The 25,349-nt window shown below is 37.8% G+C and overlaps 1 protein-coding gene and 2 long non-coding RNA genes across 5 annotated transcripts in view; 1 reads left to right on the top strand and 2 right to left on the bottom strand.

Moving 5' to 3' along the window:
• The window catches only part of LOC125777417 (uncharacterized), a 104,910-nt gene extending 88,136 nt beyond the window's left edge, over nucleotides 1–16,774 (bottom strand). Inside the window, exons 1-2 of the long non-coding RNA XR_007422298.1 lie at nucleotides 16,383–16,774; nucleotides 2,589–2,671 (exon numbers count right to left, since the gene is read on the bottom strand). This is a non-coding gene — a long non-coding RNA (uncharacterized LOC125777417). The remainder of the gene's footprint in view (nucleotides 1–2,588; nucleotides 2,672–16,382) is intronic.
• LOC105233534 (matrix metalloproteinase-2) overlaps nucleotides 1–25,349 on the top strand; it is a 333,189-nt gene that overhangs the window by 98,188 nt on the left and 209,652 nt on the right. The window lies entirely within an intron of this gene.
• Nucleotides 22,179–23,147, bottom strand: LOC115066715 (uncharacterized). Its single transcript, XR_003846215.2, has 3 exons — nucleotides 22,724–23,147; nucleotides 22,430–22,607; nucleotides 22,179–22,317 (listed from the first exon to the last, which is right to left on the bottom strand). It is a non-coding gene; the product is annotated as an uncharacterized LOC115066715 (long non-coding RNA).

The following is a 25,349-nucleotide window of genomic DNA, read 5'->3' as shown; positions in this document are numbered from 1 at the left end:
AGGTTCATAAAATATAACAATGTGCGTGACGCAGTTTTTAGTTTTTCGGAACAAATATGATAAAAAGGGGCTGGAACACATTATTTTCGAAAAAATTCAGCCATGGTGCACTAAAAAGTGATTGTTTGGATATATCGCCGTGGTCTGCCTCAGTGGAAGTATTAGCAAGTGGTTTCTTAAATTTCTTATTGGCTACAACTACAAATCAAGAATTCATCACCATAGCTGACGTTGCCCATACATCATGAACATGTTAGACTCATTGGTTTTCAATATTTCGGTATGCTAAAGATCTTTTTATAGTAGGTGCCGCGCGAGCGCTTCACAAAATATTGAATTATTGGATTTTTACTCGGACTGTGATGGTTCCATAAATGCGGTCCGGAATCGAATCGGCAGTCAGCCAAGTGGCCTACTCGCGCGAACCAAGTCCGAAAAACGAAATAATCAGCTGAAGTAATAAGGGCATCCATAATGTTTGCGTGGAGAAATGTTTACCGATAATCTAAAAAGCGGAAAAACCATTGGTGATGGGACGTTTAAAAAGCCTTCTAGTACAGCTAATTAGGGATTTTTTACTTCATCTACGAGGTGTGTTCAAAAAGTATCGCGAATTTTGTGTTTTTTTCAAAAATTGTTTATTTATTCATGAATATCTATTTTGTCCCCTTTCAAAGTAATCCCCATGAGATATTATACACTTCTGCCAACGGTTTTCCCAATCTTCGAAGCACTTCAAAAAATCATTTTTTTTATCTTCTTCAGCTCCTCCTTCGATGCCGTTTTTATCTCGTCAACAGAAGCGTAACGTCGTCCTTTCATGGGCCTCTTCAGTTTAGGGAACAAGAAGAAGTCACAGCGGGTGAGATCTGGGGAATACGGTGGCTGCGGCACCATTAGTGTGTTGTTTGTGGCCAAAAAGTCGCACACAAGCAGCGATGTGGGAGCAGGGGCGTTATCGTGGTGCAATTTTTTTGTTAGGTAAAAATCGAAGACGATCCAGCTGTCAACAATTAAATGAACATTCAAAATGGCCGAGCTTGTCGGCATAAGTGAGAGACATGAGTACCAACATAACGCCACAAAAATTTCGAAATTCGAATATACGTAACCCGCGAAAATTCAAAATTCGCGATACTTTTTGAACACACCTTGTACTTCCGAATGCTATATATGAAAAATATAAATCCGCTGATTTGCGCCCACACCCCGACGGAAGAGGAGGACGATGTGACCAAAGATGCTTTTTATGAGTGCTTGGAGCGCACTTATGAGAGATGCCCCCGCCACGATGTCAAAATCGTGCTTGGCGACTTCAACGCCAGGGTGGGCAAAGAAGTTATCTTTGGCACTACGGTCGGTAAATTCAGCCTCCACGAGGAAACATCCCCAAATGGGTTGAGGCTGATCGACTTCGCCGGGGCCCGAAATATGGTTATCTGTAGTACTAGATTCCAGCATAAGAAGATACATCAAGCTACCTGGCTGTCTCCGGATCGAAAAACCACCAACCAGATCGATCATGTTGTGATAGACGGAAGACACGTCTCCAGTGTTTTAGATGTGCGTGCGCTCCGAGGTCCTAACATCGACTCGCCTCTGTGCAGAAAAAAACGTACGCAAACAAACACAAGGAAGGTTCGACGTCGAGAAGCTGCAATCACAACAGACAGCCGAACGATTTTCTACTCGGCTTGCACTCCTGCTCTCTGAGAGCACTCATCAACAATTCGGTATAAGGGAACTGTGGGACGGCATTTCAAACTCCTTACGTACAGCTGCAACCGAAACCATTGGTTTTCGGAAAGTGCAAAAGAACAGCTGATAAGACGAGGAGTGCCGTGTCGCAGCGGAGAGAAAACAGGCTGCCTACCTCGCAACGTTACGATCGACCACAACACGTGCGGGATGGGATAGATACCGAGAGTTGAAGAGGGAAGCGAGACGCATTTGCAGACAGAAGAAGAAAGAGGCCGAAATGCGTGAGTACGAACAGCTTGATAAGCTGGCCGACAGGGGTCATGCTCGAAAATTCTACGAAAAAATGCGGCGACTTACAGAAGGTTTCAAGACCGGAGCATACTCCTCTAGAACCCCCCAAGGTGATCTAGCCACCGATGCCCAGAGCATACTTAGATTATGGAGGGAACACTTCTCCAGCCTGCTGAATGGCAGCGAACACATAGCACCAGGAGAAGGCGAACCCGATTCCCCAATCGATGACGATGGAGCAGACGTTCCATTGCCCGGCCAAGACGAAGTTCGAATAGCAGTTGCCCGCCTGAAGAACAACAAAGCGGCAGGGGCCGACGGATTGCCGGCCGAGCTATTCAAACACGGCGGCGAAGAACTGATAAGGAGCATGCATCAGCTTCTTTGCAAAATATGGTCGGATGAGAGCATGCCCAACGGTTGGAATTTAAGTGTGCTATGCCCAATCCATAAAAAAGGAGACCCCACAATCTGCGCCAACTACCGTGGGATTAGCCTCCTCAACATCGCGTACAAGGTTCTATCGAGCGTATTGTGTGAAAGATTAAAGCCCACCGTCAACAAACTGATTGGACCTTATCAGTGTGGCTTCAGACCTGGTAAATCAACAACCGACCAGATATTCACCATGCGCCAAATCTTGGAAAAGACCCGTGAAAGGAGAATCGACACTCACTACCTATTCGTCAATTTCAAAGCTGCTTTCAACAGCATGGAAAGAATCTGCTTTTACGCCGCTATGTATAAATTTGGTATCCTCGCAAAACTAATACGGCTGTGTAAACTGATGTTGAGTAATACCAAAATCTCCGTTAGGATCGGGAAGGACCTCTCCGAGCAGTTCGATACCAAACGAGGTTTCAGACAAGGCAACTCCTTATCGTGCGACTTTTTCAATCTGCTGCTGGAGAAAATTATTAGAGCTGCAGAACTGAATCGAGCAGGTACAATCTTTTATAAGAGTGTACAGCTGCTGGCGTATGCCGATGATATTGATATCATCGGTCTCAACACCCGCGCCGTTAGTTCTGCTTTCTCCAGACTGAACAAGGAAGCAACGCAAATGGGTCTGGCAGTGAACGAGGGCAAGACGAAATATCTCCTGTCATCAAACAAACAGTCGTCGCACTCGCGACTTGGCACTCACGTCACTGTTGACAGTCATAACTTTGAAGTTGTAGATAATTTCGTCTACTTAGGAACCAGCATTAACACCACCAACAATGTCAGCTTTGAAATCCAACGCAGGATTACTCTTGCCAACAGTTGCTACTTCGGACTGAGTAGGCAATTGAAAAGTAAAGTCCTCTCTCGACGAACAAAAACCAAACTCTATAAGTCGCTCATAATTCCCGTCCTGCTATATGGTGCAGAGGCTTGGACGATGACAACAACCGATGAGTCGACGTTGCGAGTTTTCGAGAGAAAAGTTCTGCGAAAGATTTATGGTCCTTTGCGCGTTGGCCACGGCGAATACCGCATCCGATGGAACGATGAGCTGTACGAGATATACGACGACATCGACATAGTTCAGCGAATTAAAAGACAGCGGCTACGCTGGCTAGGTCATGTTGTCCGGATGGATGAAAACACTCCAGCTCTGAAAGAATTCGACGTAGTACCCGCCGCGGGAAGCAGAGGAAGAGGAAGACCTCCACTCCGGTGGAAGGACCAAGTGGAGAAGGACCTGGCCTCGCTTGGAATATCCAATTGGCGCCACGTAGCGAAGAGAAGAAACGATTGGCGCGCTGTTGTTGACTCGGCTATAATCGCGTAAGCGGTGTCTACGCCAGTAAAGAAGAAGATATATGAAAAATCAACGTCATATATACAGAGATTGAAATATGCGGCACATAGACGGTTCGTGAAAAAATACACATAAGCATGTATGTGTATACTTTCATTAAGCACTTAATTAACATACAAGGTCGACCAAAGATTCGTAAGCATTCTTCCTTGCATACTTTAAATTGTATCGATAAAAAATACAGCATGTGTATATGGGCTCATACGTTACATGTCTCCGCGGTGGTACTTCTCTTTCTTCCAATGCATAATTAGGGTGTGCTCCACCTCCTCAACATTCCTACTACCTTCGAAGGCAACAGTATTGAATCGACTACACCCACATATGGTATAGATGGGCCACCTCTCTTTTCACTTACGTTTTACTTCATTTCGTTAATCGTACATCGTACTTAGGTTGACATTGACGTTTTTCGAATTGCTCCCAAAAGACATCGCTCATAAAAATCCTTTTAAAAATCCTTTTTATTACCACTTCTTGTGTACGCGTTGTACCTTCATGCCAGTTCAATAAAATGGACCAACCAGATCTCTGCCATAAACGCCGTCTTCTGCTATTTTTTTATTGAAGAAAACAACACAATTGTTGCAATGCCAGCTTGTTGAAGTTGAAAAATGTCTTATATCTTGTGTCCAATATTCATCAAGCATGCATATGTACCGTTATATTAGTAATCTCGGGTACTTTATTCATGTATTGTTATGATAGCTATTGCATTGTTTTCCTTCTTTATTTCATTGAATGCTGCTTTCACAGTCTTCCTTCCTTCGTATCACTGCGCCAATTGTGTATTTGATATTCACGCCGTTTAGTCGACGAATAGGGGTATATTGTGCAGGATACCGTATGGTTTTAATGTAATTAACACGTTCAGGAAGTGCTGAGCACTAAGTGCCCATATAAAGGCGAAAAAGTGCATCCCTTTTATGTGATCAGTGCATTTTAGCGACAACACTACTATTTAAGTAAATAAAGGAAAGAGAAACAGCTATTTGCTTCTTTTCAACCAATACCATCATTTTTGTTGTTCATCTTATTGATGCAGTTGCTTACAATTAAATTCTGCCCTTAAACACAGGAAAAATTGGCCTTGCGTTGTCACATACCATACAGTATGGTCGAAAGGACTTTGATTAACGTTTAAGAAGCAATTTTATTTTATAATTAAAGATGCTTAATACATTAATTAAGCCAGGGATTGTAAATTCAGAAGCGACAAAAATGAGATGATCTAATTAAAATCTAAATGTCTAAAAACTTAAGTACAGCTGAGTACTTTTTATTTTTATTACATAAATTTTAATAAATAACTGTGATTAATAGCGCGATTCTGTAAGCGGTCTCTAGTCACTATTTGAGACATTTTGAGGTAAAGTCTTAATTTTGACTAGTTACTATTCAGTAAACAGTCTCTAGTTTATCACAAAATATTGTCTCAAATTTGTGACCTGATAGTTAGCAGGCCCTAAAACTGAAAAAAAACTCTTGTTTGCCATTTTGAATATACTGAATAAGGATTGTCGTTATTTATATTTTGTAAGCAACTCAAACACAAAATTTACATAAATTTCGTAAATATTATGAAATAAAGTAAACATATATTTTTATTTTATTGGTAATTATGTTGTTGACTATGTTATAGAAAATTTAATATTTGTCATCGATATCTTTATTTTCATTCAAGTGTAAAAACATCTCTAAATAATAAAATGGAATAGATTTTGTGACTATCTTAAATCTTAAATTTAGAGGCTTGTGACTGTATTACAGTACAGAATCGCACGGTAAATAACGCTCATAGAGTAAACTATGTATAGCGAAGTAAAGAAGAGGCTTATCTGCATTTGATATTTCGAAATAGAGTTCGTAATTAGATATGTTATATTTTAAAATGAGAATATTTTTGTTGTTACCCAAATACTCGTCCATTTCGTTTTCATAGACCCGACTGTGGGGACCACTTGCATTCAGTTGTATTATCACTTCGGATTTACGATTATGAAAAACCATAGTTCGGCTACGAGTACTTTCTACGTCTATGAAATGTGCACTGTATCTCCATCTTATTTAAAGCAACATAACTGTTTCTTACTCGTAAATAATAAATAAATAAATGTAACTTCGCGTAAGTGTATATTTAGCTTTCCTATTATCTTAGTATGTACTGTTTCACCATTCTCAATTTGCGAATTATAATTTTATGACACGCAATTTCCTTTTTCCACCTTTGCATTTCCATCTTACCGCCATCGGCGTTGTTTTTTCTTGGTGTGCATTACCCATCACTTCCGTTTGCATTCAACCGACATTTCTCTGGCTATTTACTTCTGCGAGGGAGGATCATAAAAAATGCAAATAAGCAATCAGAACGTGCTAAAGAAAATTAAAAAAGTGGAAATATAAGGAAGTTTCGAAACGAAACAAATTAAATACTATATCAGGTATTATTTGAATTATAAAATTTTATCAAACACTAATTTTCAAGTTAGTTATGAGCAGATTTATCTAACAATCTGTAAAGAGAGTTGCACATGGGGCTTCTTGAAAGTGTCCGGGGAATTTTGAAAGTAAAGAATTATTTTAATGCGCTAAATTGCTAGCACCTCTAATACGAGATATTTTATGGTTAAGGTTGTTGTGGCGGTTTTCCCTTTACTGCGTGCAAATTCGCTGTGATCATGGACGAGTTCATTGTTACCAATAAAAGTGATAATAAATCTCACAGACTTTTCATTCTTCTGCATCCACAAATGAGAATTTGCAATTTGTCTATAAAATGAACCCAAATAAATTTGCTCAGCTGCAATTTTTCTCGCATTCATTTCTTATATCAAGCATTTTGCTTTATGGTAATGGTATATTTTTTATGGCTGCAACCCAGTGACGACCACACCCCGCACTCTGTAGCTGCGGTCTGTGTGCAAAGCCCACACAGGCTGCAAACAAATGTGGAAACTACAATACATTTAATGTCAAAAATGTTATTGTTGTTTCATTTAAAAGTTTATGTTACTGCATAAGCTACATACATATATCCTGCACGCATAGACGCACATACACGCTTACGCATCCACATGCAAGTGTTTCAATTGCGAGTCAGCATTCATGTGGTAACGACTCAGCACCATGCTAACTCAGATGCATCACTCTTCATGAAAAACACGAATTTAATGAAAAACTTCGTAGTTGAGTGTTTGAAAACCACACGAAACGCTATGTCCTACGCTGATGCCACGATTAATATGGCATCGAAATGCATGTTTTCTTCAATGAGCATATGCACTGATTAATATCTTTTCAATGTTAGGAATTTGGTTAATAGTTATTGCCAAAAATATATTGATATTTTAAATAATTATTAGCGAATTTATCTATGTTTTGCATACAAAGTTTAAAATCTATACAAATTATTCAAAAACAACAAGTTTTAAAGATTAATTAAATCCCAAAACTTAGCGAACATAAAACAAAATTATTAGTACTTTTTATCTTGAGAACTTTTCCCAGTTTACCTCTTAAAGCTTAGAATCCATATCTCATTAAATGCAGGAAATTTTATTGTGTTAGTATGCAGCTGTGAAGGAATCTAGTAAATATCAATATGGCAACGCTGATTTTGCGAAGAAACATGAAATCAACAGTTGTTTAAAGGAAATTCAAAGCAATCGTTAAATTCAAGTTCATTTTGAAATCTTATATATAAAAATATGTTGGGTTGTTGTTATTTAACATTTAGCTAAGCAGCAATATAATGATAAGAGCGTGAATAATAACAAAAACAAAATTTTTTAGATTTCTTGCAAATATAATACCTGCTAAAATAAGACAAGTAGAGAAGATAGCGATAGCAGTTGCTTCGTCAGGAATTGCTGCAACTGTTCTAAAGGATGGAAAACTGCTCATTCATCTTTTAAACTTCCATATCATCCATAAATCTTGAACAATAATCAATATGTTCTATCCTCATGGGCAACTGTATGTTGGTCTATCGCAGGTCGGAGGTATATAAATAAATTAACATCAAGTATCATTTACAGGGAAGCTCTAATTCAATAAATTATTTTTCAGGAGCACAGAAAGTAAAATATATAGCAAAGGCCCTTTTACAAGAATTAAAAAATAATAATAATATTAGATATACAAAAAATATATGTACTTCGAATTTCTTTCATTTAACTAATTATTAATGACGCCAAATCGAGAAAGTATGTGTGAGAGAGTGTGTACACAATTATATTAAATATAAAAAATACCCGTGTGAAGCCGGGCCGAGCTGCTAATTTTATATAAAACCTACCAATCTTCATCCAAATTCCTTAAATCGAAATGAAAATATTTATATACTTACACACATAAGTATATTTTCTATTTTATTTTCTCTTTCTCTTCTAATATGGATCATTCATAATGCGTAACCAGCTGTCAAAATTACTTGACTACAGTTCAAGAAATAATGAATTTTTTTTCCTTGAGCAATTACTTAAGAGCTGGATACGAACCTTAAGAAAACAATCTGCCTTCTTATGTCAGTCACCTGATGGTAGTTAAACTTCCTACCTTTGTGACTAAGGGTACATATTTTATGGTTAAAGAACAATTTTGAAATTATGCTTTTACTTTCTGAGGTTAAGGTTCGCATTATTTTAAGGTTTCAATGCGCTTTTGTTACTTATTTTTCGAAACTTATAAAAACCAATTTGGAATTATATGTGCAATGGTTTCTTCGGGATTTAAGTTTATATGGGATTCGCTTCTTAACATTAAGTAAAACATTATTCTTAAAAAATAATGGCCTATGTTAGTTTATTTTGCATTGAATGACAGATTTAGATATGGGCAATGGTTGGAAACCATAATAGCAATAAGTTTGAGTTTGTAGTTCTGCAACTTCCGGGCCCTTTCAAAAGGAATAATGCAACCACTAAATTGTATACTCTTCAATTTCTGTTGTTGTACCTATTATTCAATATTAGCAACTTTAGGAAGTACTATCGTGGAAGATGAGGGCACTGTATAATTGGGTAACTTCACTATTATACCACCAATAAAAAATAAAGATGCTTGTACATTTTAGGAATGTAAAAAATTTAATATTTCGGAAGAGAACCGATTTTTTATATAAACTATTTACATTTGGTAAGTACAGGGTAGCAAATCATTATGAATTTCGTAAATTTTTCTTTTTATTTAGTTATTCAAGTATTAATTCCAGTTCATCATAGGAGCTGAAATCAGTCTGTGGGGACTCCACCGAAATTCCTTAAAATTGCATTTTAAGCTTACATTCCAAATTATTAATCAAATGCTTTGCTTTCTACATATTTTTCTGAGTCTGATAATAAAATCTGATACCTGGACCCTAAAAAATACGCTAAAGCTAAACAGTCGAATTAGATATTAAGTATTCCTCGTTTTGTAATTAAAGTCATCAACTTGCGGTTTCATCCTTTTTTCAACTTTTATTTTACTAGTATTTTACCAATACCAAGAAAAAAATAAAAACTATATTTTTCTTTAAAATTTAAGCGTGATAGCATAGGCTGAATTAAGAATTTTAGAAGTTTAGAAGTCAATGAGTTGCCAATCGTTATTAGAGTTATGCAATTCTTTTATGTTGTTAGCACTTTTTAAGCAACAATATTTTAAATAAAGTAAACTCTTAAGCATATTGATGTTGACACACATCGAATCACGCATTCTAAAATTCACTTATGTAAGTTATCTAATCAGAACAGATACTACAATGTAGATGTGCTTTACTACGATTTTATTTTGCTGTGAATTTCCTCAATTTCTTCTAAAAAATCAAGCGTATTTTTGTAGCTGCTTATAAGGGTTGTATTATTAACCTAAAAAATTTTATTGAGAATTTTCATGCGGTTTTCGCATTTTAAACTAAAAACGGTTTATTTACTTTTGTTTTTCTAACAAATCGTATGCCGAATTTGTCGGCCAGTTTATCAGTTATATAGAATATATGTATATATAAAACTTTTTAGATTCCAATCCTCTGGTTGACGTTATATATCTTAAGGTATTTTCCTGGTTTTAGCAAGTTGCAAGAGTATAAAAAGTTCGGTTGGACCCGAACTTAATCTTCCTTACCTGTTATTAATTAACCATTATTTTATATAAAATTTACTGTATAGTAAAAGCGGCTTCTTTTAACGTAAATTTAACTATTTTTTGCGTTTCTGAATTAAGTAACTTTTGTTTGCTTCTAACGTGCAAAAACTTGACACTTCAAATTCACAGTTGCTACAATCCTGAAATGGGATGTACTCGGAGATATTTTCGAATATTCTTTAGGAAACAAATATTGAAAGTATTTGGAAAAATAAAAGACTCTTTCATAGGCAAAGTGTGCCAAATTAAATTTTTTTTAGAAGTAGGAGGCTTATAGAAATATCCATCTGTCAGCGAGTTGCAACTGGTTTTTTATGCACACTGAGGCGTTGGTTGTCTTGCCGGCACAGATGAATTTGTGGTTATGTGGGTGCTTGTGTTTGCCTTTTCAATATTTTTACAATCATTGTCATCAGCTACTTCATGACGCTGGAGTGCAGTTACTTATATTGGTGAAATAACATATGGGCATTTACATAAAAAGTAAAACATTACAAAAACAAAAAAACGCGAGGAACAATGGTTTTTAATTCCATTTAGTTACTTGATTAAATTTCGAATATAATTTTCCATCAAGCTAAAAAGGATATTTATTGTTAATTAAATTATGAAACTGTTAAGTATATGAATGAAAAAAGCTTTAATAAATAAAACCAAATAAATATATAAGAATATTAATAGGTTATTTGAAGAAAACTTCTTCTTCTTTACTGTCGTTTCTTCTTTTCGCAACGTGGCGGCAATTGCAGATTCCAAACGAAGCCTGGTCCTTCTCGACCTGGTCTTTCCAACGGAGTAGATGTCTTCCTCATCCCTAATTCTCATACACCTCATCGTTCCATCGAATGCGATATTCGCCGTGGCCAACGCGCAAAGGACCATACATCTTTCGCAGAACCTTTCTCTCGATAACTCGTAACGTCGACTCATCAGATGTTGTCATCGTCCATGCCTCTGCACCATATAGCAGGACGAGGATAGAGTTTTGTTTTTCTTTGTCGAGAGAGGCCTACTCAGTCCGAAGGTAGCACCTGTCAGCAAGAGTTATTCTGCGTTAGATTTCGAGGTAGACAATGTTGTTGCTGTTAATGCTGGTTCCAGATAAACGAAATTATCTACAACTTCGAAGTTATGACGGTCAAAAGTGACGTGGAAACCTAGTCGCGAGCTGTACGCTCTTATAGCATATTGTAGCTGCTCGTTTAAGTTCTGTAGCTCGAATTATTTTCTCCACCAGCAGACTGAAGAATTCACACGATAGGGAGTCACCTTGTCTGAAAACGGTGTTTGGTATCGAACGGCTCGGACAAGTCCTTCCCGATCCGGACGGAGCTTTTGATAATCCTCAACGCCAGTTTTCACAGCCGTATTAGGTTTGCGAGGATACCAAATTCAGACATTGAGGCATAAAGGCAACTCCTTTTCATGCTGTCAAAAGCAGTTTTGATTTCCAACTGATTTGGAGCATGGTGAATATCTGGTCGGTTGTTCTATCCACCGGGATGAATGACAGAACTCGGCGACGGAGTCTCTTCCCCACCACGAATCCCACACTGAATTTGCGCTCCATTATATGGCCAGTGTATTAAATGCCATAAGGTCCTACTCGCATTAGTCTTTGTCTCGTTCATCGCATTTCTTGGACGGCGGTGATGTCAGCCTTCACTCTAACGAGTACATCAACCAGCTGGTCAGCGGCACCTTCTCAATTATCGGAAACTCCAGGTGTATCCCCTCAAATCGTAATCATCAATTCGTTTGCCATGGTCGTCATCATAAGGGGGGTCTCTTATCCGAGGCTGTCGATTAGTTTTCATTGATAGTGTATTTTACGTGGCGGGTCCCAAACCCAGCACACAACACTGTGGAGGGGATGTTTCGCCTTCTCACTTTAGCTCGTCTTCAAACGGGTGTCCTTTGGCTACCAGAGGCTACGTGGTCTGAGACCGGAAATCGTGAGTTGCTTGAACCATATGTAAAATAATCGTTTATGGCACTCTCAAGTAAATTGCAATAAGAGAACTTTCCTCACTTGCGTGAACTTCTACACAAGACTCTATCCTCCCGTAAATCGTTTTATTGTATTTCGAAACAAAATCGCAGCTTTAGTTTAGCTTCATTAATGAATTCGTTGCGAAAGTGGTGGTGTTCGTAGAGTACAGTCTTACAGTTTCTTAAAAATAACCTTAATTATTTATTCTTTCCACAACTTTCGCATCCAAGAGTTAAAAGTTTTTGTATTCGTAATAAATGCCATTAGCAATTCTGCATAATATGGAAACATAATTCATAATGTTAATTTGGTTGCCGCACTCATTCCAACTCCCGAACTCGATCATTCTTCAACACGTGCCCACTTCACGCGGTCTATTTATCTGCTAAAGTCAACTTTAGTCTTTTGTGTGTTGACATAGTTGAGAGTAATCCCTCCCTCCAAGCCAAGCTAAAGAAAAGCTGAAATCCTACAAATTATCAGGTATTGTCCCACAGTTTTTTCAAACAACCGTCTACGTTTGCGTTGTATCGGATCCATCGTAGCCGTATTAATTTCGATCCCGGTACACAAATGAACCATGAAAATGTATGCTGTCATTTAATATCCGCAATTAGAGTGATCATCAATCAAAACGAAAATCGAATGTGCTACAGAGTATTAGAAGGTTAAAGCACAGGAATTGAATATTCGTTAGTATATACATACGTACATACGCATGTGTTTTGTGGTGCAAGGAGGACAGAGAGAGTGCACAAAATAGTGGCAAATCTTTCGAAAAAGTAAATATTACGCCGGCAAAAGAAGCTAAAGAGGAGATAAATAACATTAGAGCAAATGACAATGAGGAGGGGAAAATTACCTAATAAGAGAAGTGATTGCAAAAAACTGATAAAAACAAGTCAATAAATAAGGCTGATGGCATAATTGATGAAAAGGGCGTCAATTTATGCTCCTGTTTTAAATTAGTAAATGTGTAACTGTTGACAAAATTACACTTTAATTTAGAAAATAAGACAAGTAAGGAATGGCAATGTTTGCACAAGTGAAATATTTTGAGATTTATTTCGTTAAGTTATTTTACATATTGACTCATATATTCGTGAAAGCAGAAGAGCCTCATATTCAGTTTAGTATAATATTAAATAATGTACGGAATGATTTTTTAAATAAAAGTTGACAATTGAAATACACGCTAATTGTATATTACAATGCTAAAGTTCAAAAATCAGGAAATCAAGAGAAGCTCAGGCATAAATGTTATTAAGAGTATACTCGTACATATGCATGTATGTATCTATACCGCTCCGAGGTGCAGTCTCTTCATAAACATTTATAACATTTTGGCGCTCTTTGTGGTCTTTTTATTAATGTGTTATTAAATTCAATTGCACGTATTCAATAGTTACATTAATTATAAATAGTAAACAAATCCGAATATATTCAAAGAATTTATCTAATTTTTTTGTAATTATCGAGAATGAGTCAGCAGAAATTTATTTAAATTATAAATTGCTGTTTCCCATTTCAATTCTTCGCCAAAATACATTAAAACTTTAAGCACAATCCCTACTTTCTAAGATGTTCTATCAACAGCGCTCAAGATTAGTGAATTGTTGTTTTATTTGACTATTGAAAGATTAATATCTTTTTATTCCCTTTTACGCTGTAATATCTGAGAAGAGTACGTCCATTAAATGTTAAATGTTAAATTAAATCGTATATACGAAGAAGAGATTTTGTAGTATATATGTACATATATCTACTTATATGTAAGTGCTACTTTAATCATTTATTGTATTAAAAGTTATTGCTTTTGCTAAATTTGATATGTGTATTTAGCAACAACAACTCAGTTGTGAAAATCAATTGAATACGAGTATGCTTCTGAGCAACATATGGTCTTAACTTCATCAGCAAATACTTTTAATCCTAAGCTGAAATTGTCGAAAAAGGAGAATTCGTTAATAATTTGGAGTAATCTGTGAGATGATGACACAGATGAAAGTGCATAGAATAGATAATTTTGTAATCATATCCTTGATAGACTGAATAAATACTCACCTAATGTAGTACGGTATTTCTATATTTGACATACTACTACAGAAGAGCTAATGATCGCTTCCATGGAAATAACATATTAGTTTTTTAGGTTATTCCTTATATGAAGATATTATGTGTAAGAAAGAATACTTATATTTTCCTTTGTCCTTTGAACCCACTGTCTGGGCTTGTTGAATATACAAATACGACGTAGTTTCATTCAAGGTAAACCGATAATCAGACACTTTTTGCAAGTAAAGCTAGACTGTTGAAGTATAGTACATATATGGTAGCCGCAAATGGAGTAAAGTAATGTTTGCTTAGAAAATTCAGATGGTGTGCTAACTATCAAGGTATCAAATTGCAAAGTCAAGTGCTCGCGAGGGTTGTTGGGGCAACCTAGGGAAGAGCACGTAGCGTTGTGGAGACCATTTAGCCGCCAGTGCAACAGCAGCCAAGAGAGGCTAGATGCAATATTGCCAATATTAGGTTAGCTTAGTTTATTTTATTTTCTCTCTGAGCTATACGACTTTCACGCAACAAAATAGAGTGGTAAGCAATGAACTTGCATGACATGAAGGCAAATTTGTTCGCCCGACGTCAGCGGGCCACCAACATTACAGTTTGACTCCAAACATAGAAATCAGATTGCTCGACTTGAAGCCTCGCAGCTTTACTAATTGTTTTCAAATATTTTATTTTTTTCTTCCCAGACTTAAAAACAGGCTCGCTCGTTAAAGATCGTACTCAAATGACATTTCAAGGTAGAAGGTATTTTGAAAACAACAGTATTGAACTAAAAAGAAGTACTTTGCTGTAGACAGTACTTTTCTAGAGATTGTGTCGAAGAAGAAGATATATTTTTATATAAAAATGTTTTTTGTTTGTAACCCCGTGTAGTAGTTTGAGTATTGAGCTTGAAAAATATAATGGCTATAACGAATGACCATTGCTGATATTCGATCCAATCGGTATTAAGTAGATGCATAACTGGAACAGTGAAATTACGAGTTGTTGCAATATTAACGGGCGGTTCAATAAATAAAGTTGATAGTAAATGGAAATTCTCATCACGTGATTCGGCTATGTCACTAAGAATTTCACCTTTGTACTTCAAGTGAAACTGCACCTAAGAGCTTTAAGCGTGTCGTTATAGAGCTTCTCAAAATCATATATTTATGAAATGTTTGCTTTAGGTTTTGCAGCATACTTACTTTATTTCGCGTTACTCGATGGGAAATTAAGTTGATGTGAAGAAAGTCCCCTACTTAGTGTTGTGCGCTGGGCTTGGGCCCCGCCACGTAAAAAACCACCCCCAATGAAAAACAACAATCAGCCTCGGATGAGAGACCCCCCTTTTGATGACGACCATGGCAAACGAAATAAGGACTACGAATTGAGGGCATGCACCTGGAATGTCCGGTCCCTTAATTGGAAAGGTGCCGCTGTCCAGCTGGTTGTTGTCCTTGTGAAAATAGAGGCTGACATCACCGCCGTCCAAGAAATGCGATGGACGGGACAAGGACAGAGACGAGTAGGTCCTACAGTAGGTCTTTACTACAGTGGCCATATAAAGGAGCGCAAGTTTGGTGTTGGATTCGTGGTGGGAGAGAGACTCCGTCGCCGAGTACTATCATTCACTTCGGAGAATGAACATCTAGCCACAATCCGCATTAAAGCGAGGTTCTTCAACATATCGCTGACTTGCGCCCACGCCCCGACGGAAGAGAAGGACGATGGCACTACGGTCGGTAAATTCAGCCTCCACGAGGAAACATCCCGAAATTCTACGAAAAGATGCGGCGGCTTACAGAAGGTTTCAAGACCGGAACATACTCTTGTATAACCCCCCAAGGTGATCTAGCCACCGATGCCCAGAGCATACTTAAATTATGGAGGGAACACTTCTCCAGCCTGCTGAATGGCAGTGAACCACCACCAGGAGAAGGCGAACTCGATACCCCAATCGATGACGATGGAGCAGACGTTCCATTGCCCGACCATGAAGAAGTTCGAATAGCAATTGCCCGCCTGAAAAACAACGAAGCGGCAGGGGCCGATGTATTGCCGGCCGAGCTATTCAAACACGGCGGCGAAGAACTGATAAGGAGCATGCATCAGCTTCCTTGTAAAATATGGTCGGATGAAAGCATGCCCAACGATTGGAATTTAAGTGTACTATGCCCAATCCATAAAAAAGGAGACCCCACAATCTGCGCCAACTACCGTGGGATAAGCCTCCTCAACATCGCGTACAAGGTTCTATCGAGCGTATTATGTGAAAGATTAAAGCCCACCGTCAACAAACTGATTGGACCTTATCAGTGTGGCTTCAGACCTGGTAAATCAACAACCGACCAGATATTCACCATGCGCCAAATCTAGGAAAAGACCCGTGAAAGGAGAATCGACACTTACCACCTATTCGTCGATTTCAAAGCTGCTTTCGACAGCACGAAAAGGAGCTGCCTTTATGCCGCGATGTCTGAATTTGGTATCCCCGCAAAACTAATACGGCTGTGTAAACTGACGTTGAGCAACACGAAAAGCTCCGTCAGGATCGGGAAGGACCTCTCCGAGCCGTTCGATACGAAACGAGGTTCAGACAAGGCGACTCCCTATCGTGCGACTTTTTCAATCTGCTGCTGGAGAATATTATTCGAGCTGCAGAACTGAATCGAGCAGGTACAATCTTTTATAAGAGTGTACAGCTGCTGGCGTATGCCGATGATATTGATATCATTGGTATCAACACTCGCGCCGTTAGTTCTGCTTTCTCCAGACTGAACAAGGAAGCAACGCAAATGGGTCTGGCAGTGAACGAGGGCAAGACGAAATATCTCCTGTCATCAAACAAACAGTCGTCGCACTCGCGACTTGGCTCTCACGTCACTGTTGACGGTCATAACTTTGAAGTTGTAGATAATTTCGTCTATTTAGGAACCAGCATTAACACCACCAACAATGTCAGCCTAGAAATCCAACGCAGGATTACTCTTGCCAACAGGTGCTACTTCGGACTAAGTAGGCAATTGAAAAGTAAAGTCCTCTCTCGACGAACAAAAGCCAAACTCTATAAGTCGCTCATAATTCCCGTCCTGCTATATGGTGCAGAGGCTTGGACGATGACAACAACCGATGAGTCGACGTTGCGAGTTTTCGAGAGAAAAGTTCTGCGGAAGATTTATGGTCCTTTGCGCGTTGGCCACGGCGAATACCGCATCCGATGGAACGATGAGCTGTACGAGATATACGACGACATCGACATAGTTCAGCGAATTAAAAGACAGCGGCTACGCTGGCTAGGTCATGTTGTCCGGATGGATGAAAACACTCCAGCTCTGAAAGTATTCGACGCAGTACCCGCCGCGGGAAGCAGAGGAAGAGGAAGACCTCCACTCCGTTGGAAGGACCAAGTGAAGAAGGACCTGGCTTCGCTTGGAATATCCAATTGGCGCCACGTAGCGAAGAGAAGAAACGACTGGCGCGCTGTTGTTGACTCGGCTATAATCGTGTAAGCGGTGTCTAAGCCAGTAAAGAAGAAGAAGAAGAAAGTGCCGTTTATCCCTAAATAAAAAATATATAATAGTGATACACATAGACCAAACCCTTAGTCTTGTCATAAATTCTGTTAACAACGCATACAGTGACGACATGTTGTAATGAAAAATTTATTTTTATACTCATGCAACATGTTGCTATAAACTATAATAGTCACCTAACGGTTGTTTTTAATTCCTAAATCAAATCGATATACGTAGATATAGAGTTGTGTATAAATATATATATTTAAACGACCAGAATGACGATATGAGTTAAAATCCGTTTGACTGTATCATCACGAAACTGCTTACCTGTATTATCTCGTCAAATAATTAGGACGAGTTCCCAGATGGCCGTTAAAGGACCACAAAACACCGTTAGTTAAGACCCAGAACTGTTAATTCTTGGAACGAAAGGCCGTGAGTTCGAGAGCTGAGAGAGTGAAAGCAAAAGGTGACTGTTTCAAATAAAAATTTGAACAATACTCATTTAAGATATTCATTATTAAATATTGTTAATTTTATTAAAACGTAAATCATAGTTTAACTTTTATAACGGCCTAAACATGTAACAGAAGTTATGGCAGAAAGATCGGCAAAAGAGAACACAGCTACTCGAAAAAGTTTCACTTAAAAGCCCTTCGGTCTTGACGCTGGCTTGATGCTAGCCTTTATGACGGTTATGCAACTGAATGGCAAGTGCAATCCCGAAAATATTCAACAATGAAACATCGACCATAAAACATTAGCGCTAGCTGAGAGAGCAATGAACAAGCATAGCTTGAAGTGAAACGATTGTCATGCGCGCAGAACTCCTGTCGAACACTGCAACAAATTTTGTGCTCACCAAGAGCTTTCGCTCTTGCTCATTATAAACTTTGATTGAGAAATACAGTTTTAGAAGAGTTTTCTTGATTGCAATTAGCAGCGCTATGCAATTTACATAAGAGCATGGCATTTGCACAATACGCTTTTAGGCGCTGAAACAGTTGCCAAGAAATAGTATTGAGTACTGAGAGCCAGCAAAAAAATTAAAAAGTGAGGGCGAATGGCGCAATAAAGCTTTTGGATTTTAAGGCTATGGAATGCATTACAAAATATTTTTGTGGCAGACAGAAAAGTGGGATCAACTTAAGCGGACTTAGTGCTTACACAGCAGAGCAACAATTCTTGTGAAGTAAAATTAGGCAAGCAAAGAATTTATATAACAAAGCCAGATTTAGATATTGTGCAATAAAAAGGAGCTTTGAAACTAATCTAAATATATGAAAAGAATCGAATACATTTTCCGAAGCGAAGTCGTAGTGGCAGCACTCCATTCTGATTCAAAGCCAGATGCGACTGTAAGCGGTTGGCGGTATCCGAGGCAAATGGAGTAAAATTTGAAAACAGTTCGTTGACAGCGCTCGTGCCTTACACTCGTTATTGGGGTCTAGCTGGAGTAAAATTTGTCACTTTTACAACCCCTGTGTGCTGGTGCTATATGAAAAGCTATTCACATCGTATTCACTATTGCAGCTCCAACATCGTTGCCGCCGTCGACATCACTGCTGTGCCTGCCTGCGGCCAATTTATTCATTGAAATAGCGCCGCACAGCTGTGTTGGAACTCAGTTGCTGGCAGTTGGTCGGTGTGAGTAGTAGCTTGTGATGTACTATATATTTCTTCATATACAATGGTTAAGTGTATTGGTTGTGTGAAACAGTATGTTAGTGGGAAAGTAATTTGTTTAATTGAAATTTAACAAAACAAAAAACAGAAAAGAAGCCTCGTACAGCGTAAAATAAGACACTGGTTATTAAAAACATAACACAGGAATCGTGAATTGTTCAATTAAATCGAATTGAAAGTAATTGAAACTCAAATACAGATACAAGAAACTATTGATAAGTGAGTATTTTTGTATTCAAGTGAATGCTTAGTGTGTTTTTCTTCACAAAACTAAAAAAACTATGCAATTAACTCAACAAATGTCACTAATGAAGCCAGCAAGCGTGCGTGTGGCATGGCATAATTTTTTTACTCAAAAATAGAAGCAAACGTCTGCTCAAACGCATACCAGTAGACAATGTAAACCACTCGATAACTCAGTTTAAGCAATGTACAAAAAATATGTTCTTCAACTATACTCAGCTCTCTGGGGGGATTGCATTACCGTAAACAGTTTACATACATTCCACGTTTTACTGTTTTATTAACGAACAAGAAATAAATAACTCTGTTTTAGAATATGGATATTAAATCCTCGTTAACGAACATCTTCATCAGTTTTACAAGATGTTGGCAAAGTACTCACTACTCAAGTATGGAAATATTTCGTGATAACAGGAAGCAATGTTGAGGTAAGGAGCAAAGTCGCGCAAACCATCGAAATGACAAAGCAGATGAGACAACTAAACACCCATATGAAAACACTGGGACTCAACCAAACAGTTAGAAACAACAGACTGCAGGGGAGTCTGCGAGTCTGCTGTACGCAAGACGAGGTGTAAGAGGAGGATAGTACGGTCGTAATTCCCAACCAAGTGAACCCACTTTGAAAATATTTTGTGGCAAACATCCTCACGATGGACTCTGTGAAATGACAGTAAAATAGGCGGCACCTATACATGTCCCAAGAAACCGGATATGAATGAAAAAGCGCTAAATGAGGGCTCGGAAAGAGAATGGTAAGAATGCAGCACAGACTGCAACTGCAAGGCGCCGAGCAATAGATGTACTTATATCTTTCGGATTTAGAATATGCCACGGAAACGGCTTAAATGCACTGGCGAAACCGCTAAGAAGAGCACGGCGAATAAAGCAGTCAGTGGCGGCGTCGTAAATAATGATGCCGCACAGCTCAGCCGTTGAGCCGGGCATATAATAAGCTAAATAAAAGCTACAAGGATATCATAGGAGCAGAGTTCCTGCGCATAAAATTTAGAATGAGAAAATAACGGAGGGTAAATAAGGCATAATCGGACGAACCACAACCAAACAGCCAAGGCACAGGCACTGAAACTAAGGGGCAGAGTCTTAGAGGGCATCGTCACTTCAGCTACTCATTCATTTGTACTTATGCGAAATAAGTATGAGCTTAAATTTGAGTGGTGCATGCAGTGGATGGCTCAAAAGGCTATGCTAATGTTTGATGTCGAATTAATTGTGCATAGCACAATTACAAGTAGAAATATAAGTGCTAAAGCCGTGCATACAATGCCAGCTGTCGTTTTACAAGTTGCAGTGTGGGTCCAATGTCCTTGCTGCTATGCTGCCGATGGAACTTTGAGGAAAGCAAAAACCGGTTGTATAAAGGAAGCTAAGTGACAAAAGAAATAATGACAAAACTGCTGATGAGTATTGTGCGATAAGTGGTGATGAGTCATTGAGTTCGGGCTCAGTGCATACAAAGCTACTTGAATTTTAATGCCTCCCTAATATGAAGGTGAGTTGGTAGATGTTTTTCAGCAGCTAATAAAAATATTGTTTGCAAAAATTCCTCGTAACCCCCGCTTTATTGTGTCCGAGTTTTGTGAATAGGTAATCCTCAAAACCTTGTACATACATATTCGGATATTTAGTCGGTTTTAAATTATAATTTAAAAAAGTAGAGACACATTTCCAAAGAAAAAATAATTCTTTCAAGACGTTGGTTGTTATGTACGAAATTTATTTAATTATTAAATATTTTGATATGCCAATACTAGGATAATGGCCAAACAAATAAACTTGTGGCAAGTATAAAGAAAATTACTAGTATTTTTATAGACTTAGCAGAAAGGGGTTATACCTACGTTAGTCTTACTGTAAACGAAAAGTAATAACGATCACAGAGATTACAAATCGAATTTAAAAATTTTTAATATGAAATGATGTTTTTTTTTTGTTTGTGTAGATGTAGTATTTTATGAAATCGAATTTATTCTTACTTCATTATTATATATAGGGTTTGTCCGAAAATTAATAGGACTGAAACGAAATAAAAAAATGTATTGAAGCAATCGTTACAATCTCTTAAAAACATTCTAAATAGGCTAATTCTGCGTCGATGCAGCGCTGCCAGCGCGATTTTCAAGCATTGAAGGCGTCACGGAAGCGTTTGGATGCCGGCCTTCCACTTTCACTCGTCGCAATTTCTGGTCGTCAGTGAGCACTTTTGGGACCATCTTCGCGCACACCTTGCGCATGTTCATGAACCACAGATTTTGATAAATTTAACATCTGGGCAATTAAACGAATACTTATTCGACGGTCTGACTTCAAAACTTTGCACACACGAGCCAAATTGTCAGTGTTTGTCTGGTGCCACCGAAACACACCATTTCTTGCGAAACCAACATCTGGGTAAGCCTGCTTGATCAAATCAAACGTCTCTGTCGCAGATTTTTCGAGTTTCACACAAAATTTAATCGCGTACCCCTGCTCTAATGAACTCTGCAACTGACCAGCCGCTCGTTCGTTAGATTGGAGCGCCCTCTACCGAAACCAGTCAGTGTGGGCACGCTCCGAAGTACAGTCGCGGCGGAAGAAAATCAGTTCTATTACTTTCCGGACAAACCCTGTAGGCTTCCATAACTAAAATTAAAATTATGTCTGATAAACTTGATGCGATATTCAGAACACCTAATTCGTAGGGATCAATTTGATTATAGAATAGGTTTACCTTTGAGTTACATCGACACTTCACAGAATCACCGCTAAGTTGACATTTGAGAGCAAATAATTTTCTTATTCATTAGTTTACCGTCGTCCGCAGCATTTAATTAAAAAAAAATTGCCATCGGCCTGTGTTCGTGTGCGGCACCTGCAGTTTTTGTATGGGAGTCATTAATCTGTATTCATGACGAACAGAAAAAATGTTTATCGATTAGAAAGTTGCATCTTTTGGCTCCCCTTTTTTATTTTTTATCGAGTATACGAGTACATACATATGATTCATATTACCTTGTTTCTGCACCGACTGGAGCTGAAGTCGACACACCATCCTCCATGGAACAGCCACCGTCAGTTTGCATTAATCAATCATGTAATTTTATGTAAGTACAATGGCGGTGCCCAAGATTTGGTGTACTGTAAGTTGCTGGAATAAATTCCTCTTAAAGTTTTGCTAAATTGCGTCATACTTAAGGAGATGTGGGTAAGAGGTATGGGTAAAATCAGTAGCAGCAAAATGAAAGCACCAACAAAATTTTCAGGCTGATATGATGGAAACAGTAATGATTAAAAATATATACTTACGTTTGCGTGTGTTTGTGAGAACAATGCATATATAGCAGGACAGTTTTAGAGCTTCATCACATATTTAGTTGGACTGTTAAGAGTGAAAAGAAATGGTCTATATTTATCAACTTATTTAAGAGGCTCTTTATATATATGTATATAGATGTTTATAGACATATGTTGCTTGCTATGATGTTTGGAATGCGGTAGGCGTCATCTTGCATTATTTTCGGATACCTATTGTTCCATTGTAAATCTGAATGTATGCATCTAGCGCGCCTATCAATGAATTCTTAAGTATCAGACGGCTTAATTCACTAAAATATGGTAGCTGGCAAGCATCATTGGAGTTAAGATTCGTTATCACACATTTATGGTTCGAATAAATGCTATTGTAATTTTTTTCTGATTTTTTAGAAATTGTTTGTGGAGCATAAAAATATGCCGATAACGCTAGTCTTGTACAACAATAATTAAATGGGTTTCCTTCGTTTACCTAAACAAATTTTCCAATTTGTGAAGCCCACTGTTTTCTTTTGACAAGGTACTGAACGACCCCTACAATATAACGGGTATGAGGACGCGAAAGAACTACACTCGCGGTTCGTTTGCAACGAAGGATGAAAGTAAATAGTCCACACAGTTAAAGCCAAATTGAACTAAAGTGACGGTGAAAATGCAAGTAAATAAATAAAAAGTCTGCAAACGTAAGCAACGGAGTAAACATTAAAACGGATGTATACCGTTTGAGTTGACCACTCTATCATTTATGTACAATGTATAAGTAGACATACATACTATATGTGGTATAGGTGATGTGAGTAAGAGTGTTGCTAAGTCCTTGTAAAAAGAGCAAATCCCATCAACTGAGTCGAAACATTCTGACAAAAGTGATCTTGGAAGATAAGATTTTTTCTATTTGGCAACCCGAAATGAAGTATTGCAGCAGCTTGGTATTTCAGACTTCGTCACGAATTTGTCCTCTGTCAGTTTGCTGCATTTCATTCTTTCAAATTCAATTTTCCTGTCTTACACTTTCCGACAAAGTGAATGGATTCTCCATCAGTCCTTGTGGCGGTTGTCTTACATTGTTTTACCATATATATTTAACTGTGTGTTATTATTGTATTTATCGCTTTAGTTTCAAAGGATGTTTGTTCGCTTCTTAACCGTTTGTTTTTATCTCTGTACATTTGTATGGAATCAAAACGTAGATTGACTTTAGCTTAAACTACCAAAAACGTTTTATAGTCAGTCTCCATTTTGGAGCAAATTCAACATGCTTTATACGAAGAAACCGAATGGATTACATTCGAATTTGGTATCTTAATTACTTGTACTATATTCATGTATTATAAATAGTAGACTCATTAGCTTTATTGCTATAATACATTTTGTCCCGAGCCCGAAATACTATTTCTTTATTTCACAACTCAAAAAAGATGTGAGATAAACTTAGTCAAAGGGACTAAGTATTGTATTCTATGTACATACATTGGGACTAAAAATCACCTGGAATTTGTAATAAAATTTATAAAAAATTATATTTAAAGAATGTATTGTGCTAATTTGGTGGGATTGCGATGACAAATATGAGTCAACCAGTTTGTTTACAGCAGCTGCTTAAGTTCGTACACCTCAATAGTGCGTTGCGATTTTTACAATGAATAAAAATAACAAACAAAGACTTTGTCTCAAGTTTTGTATTTCTAACCAAATTTCGTGTGCGGATCTTGGGAAAGGCTTACAGTAATTCAGTTTATCAAACTCTCTCGCGAACCCATTCGAATGATTTTGGAAATCTGACCTCTGATACCTCTCAAACTGACCGATATTTTCGTAAAAAGCTAGTCATTGGCGCTGAGTTCCACTTATTCGGTATATGAGGACCGATATCTTATTGGGATCTCGATTTCTATACTGTTGCGGACCGATTTCGCTTATTTTCACACCGGTCATAAATATGCAAATTTGAGATATACATATGTTTACGCCTGAATTTATTTTTAACTTGTTTTGATTCTGTCGTACTTAGTTAGCGATTTATAATATGTGAATTGCGCGTTGTTGTCTTTGATTTCACTCATTTCCCAACTGTATGAATAGGGTCAAAAAAAGTTCCTTCTCAGCAAGTTTGTTCGATATAGCTCACGAGGGAAGTGAGATATTTACATTAAACCTATTATGGATTGTGCCAAGTCCACATACACTAAAATGTTGTGTCCTATTTCGGATCTTTCATTCTGTATAAATATGTAGGAAATTTTTTTACCATTGTTTTATTAACTATGACTACTTTCGATTCGCCAAACGTTAGAACAAAAAACTTTTGCACAGAATTACAATGTATGGAGCGGTGCGAATCGTTGAAACCTAGTACTTAGTTTGTACGAGCACCTGTATGTGAAATTTTTCTTACTTAATCATTGTAACGAATGCCACCTCCAAGACACATTTTCAAGCATTTTACTTATATTATGCGTTATACAAATTTATATGCAATATATGTGAAATATTGATCTATTGATCTACCGCCACATTCAAATTCTGTCGAAATGGGTTCTGTTTTGTTTTTTTTTTTGTTATGCAGATATTTTGAAGTAATTTGGCCATCACGCCTTTGTTTGCATATCTACACCCAATT

The sequence above is a fragment of the Bactrocera dorsalis genome, chromosome 3, assembly GCF_023373825.1.
Source record: "Bactrocera dorsalis isolate Fly_Bdor chromosome 3, ASM2337382v1, whole genome shotgun sequence".
Lineage (NCBI taxonomy): Eukaryota > Metazoa > Arthropoda > Insecta > Diptera > Tephritidae > Bactrocera > Bactrocera dorsalis.
The sequence above is the reverse complement of the archived record's forward strand: the minus strand, read 5'-3'. Positions and strand labels throughout refer to the sequence as shown.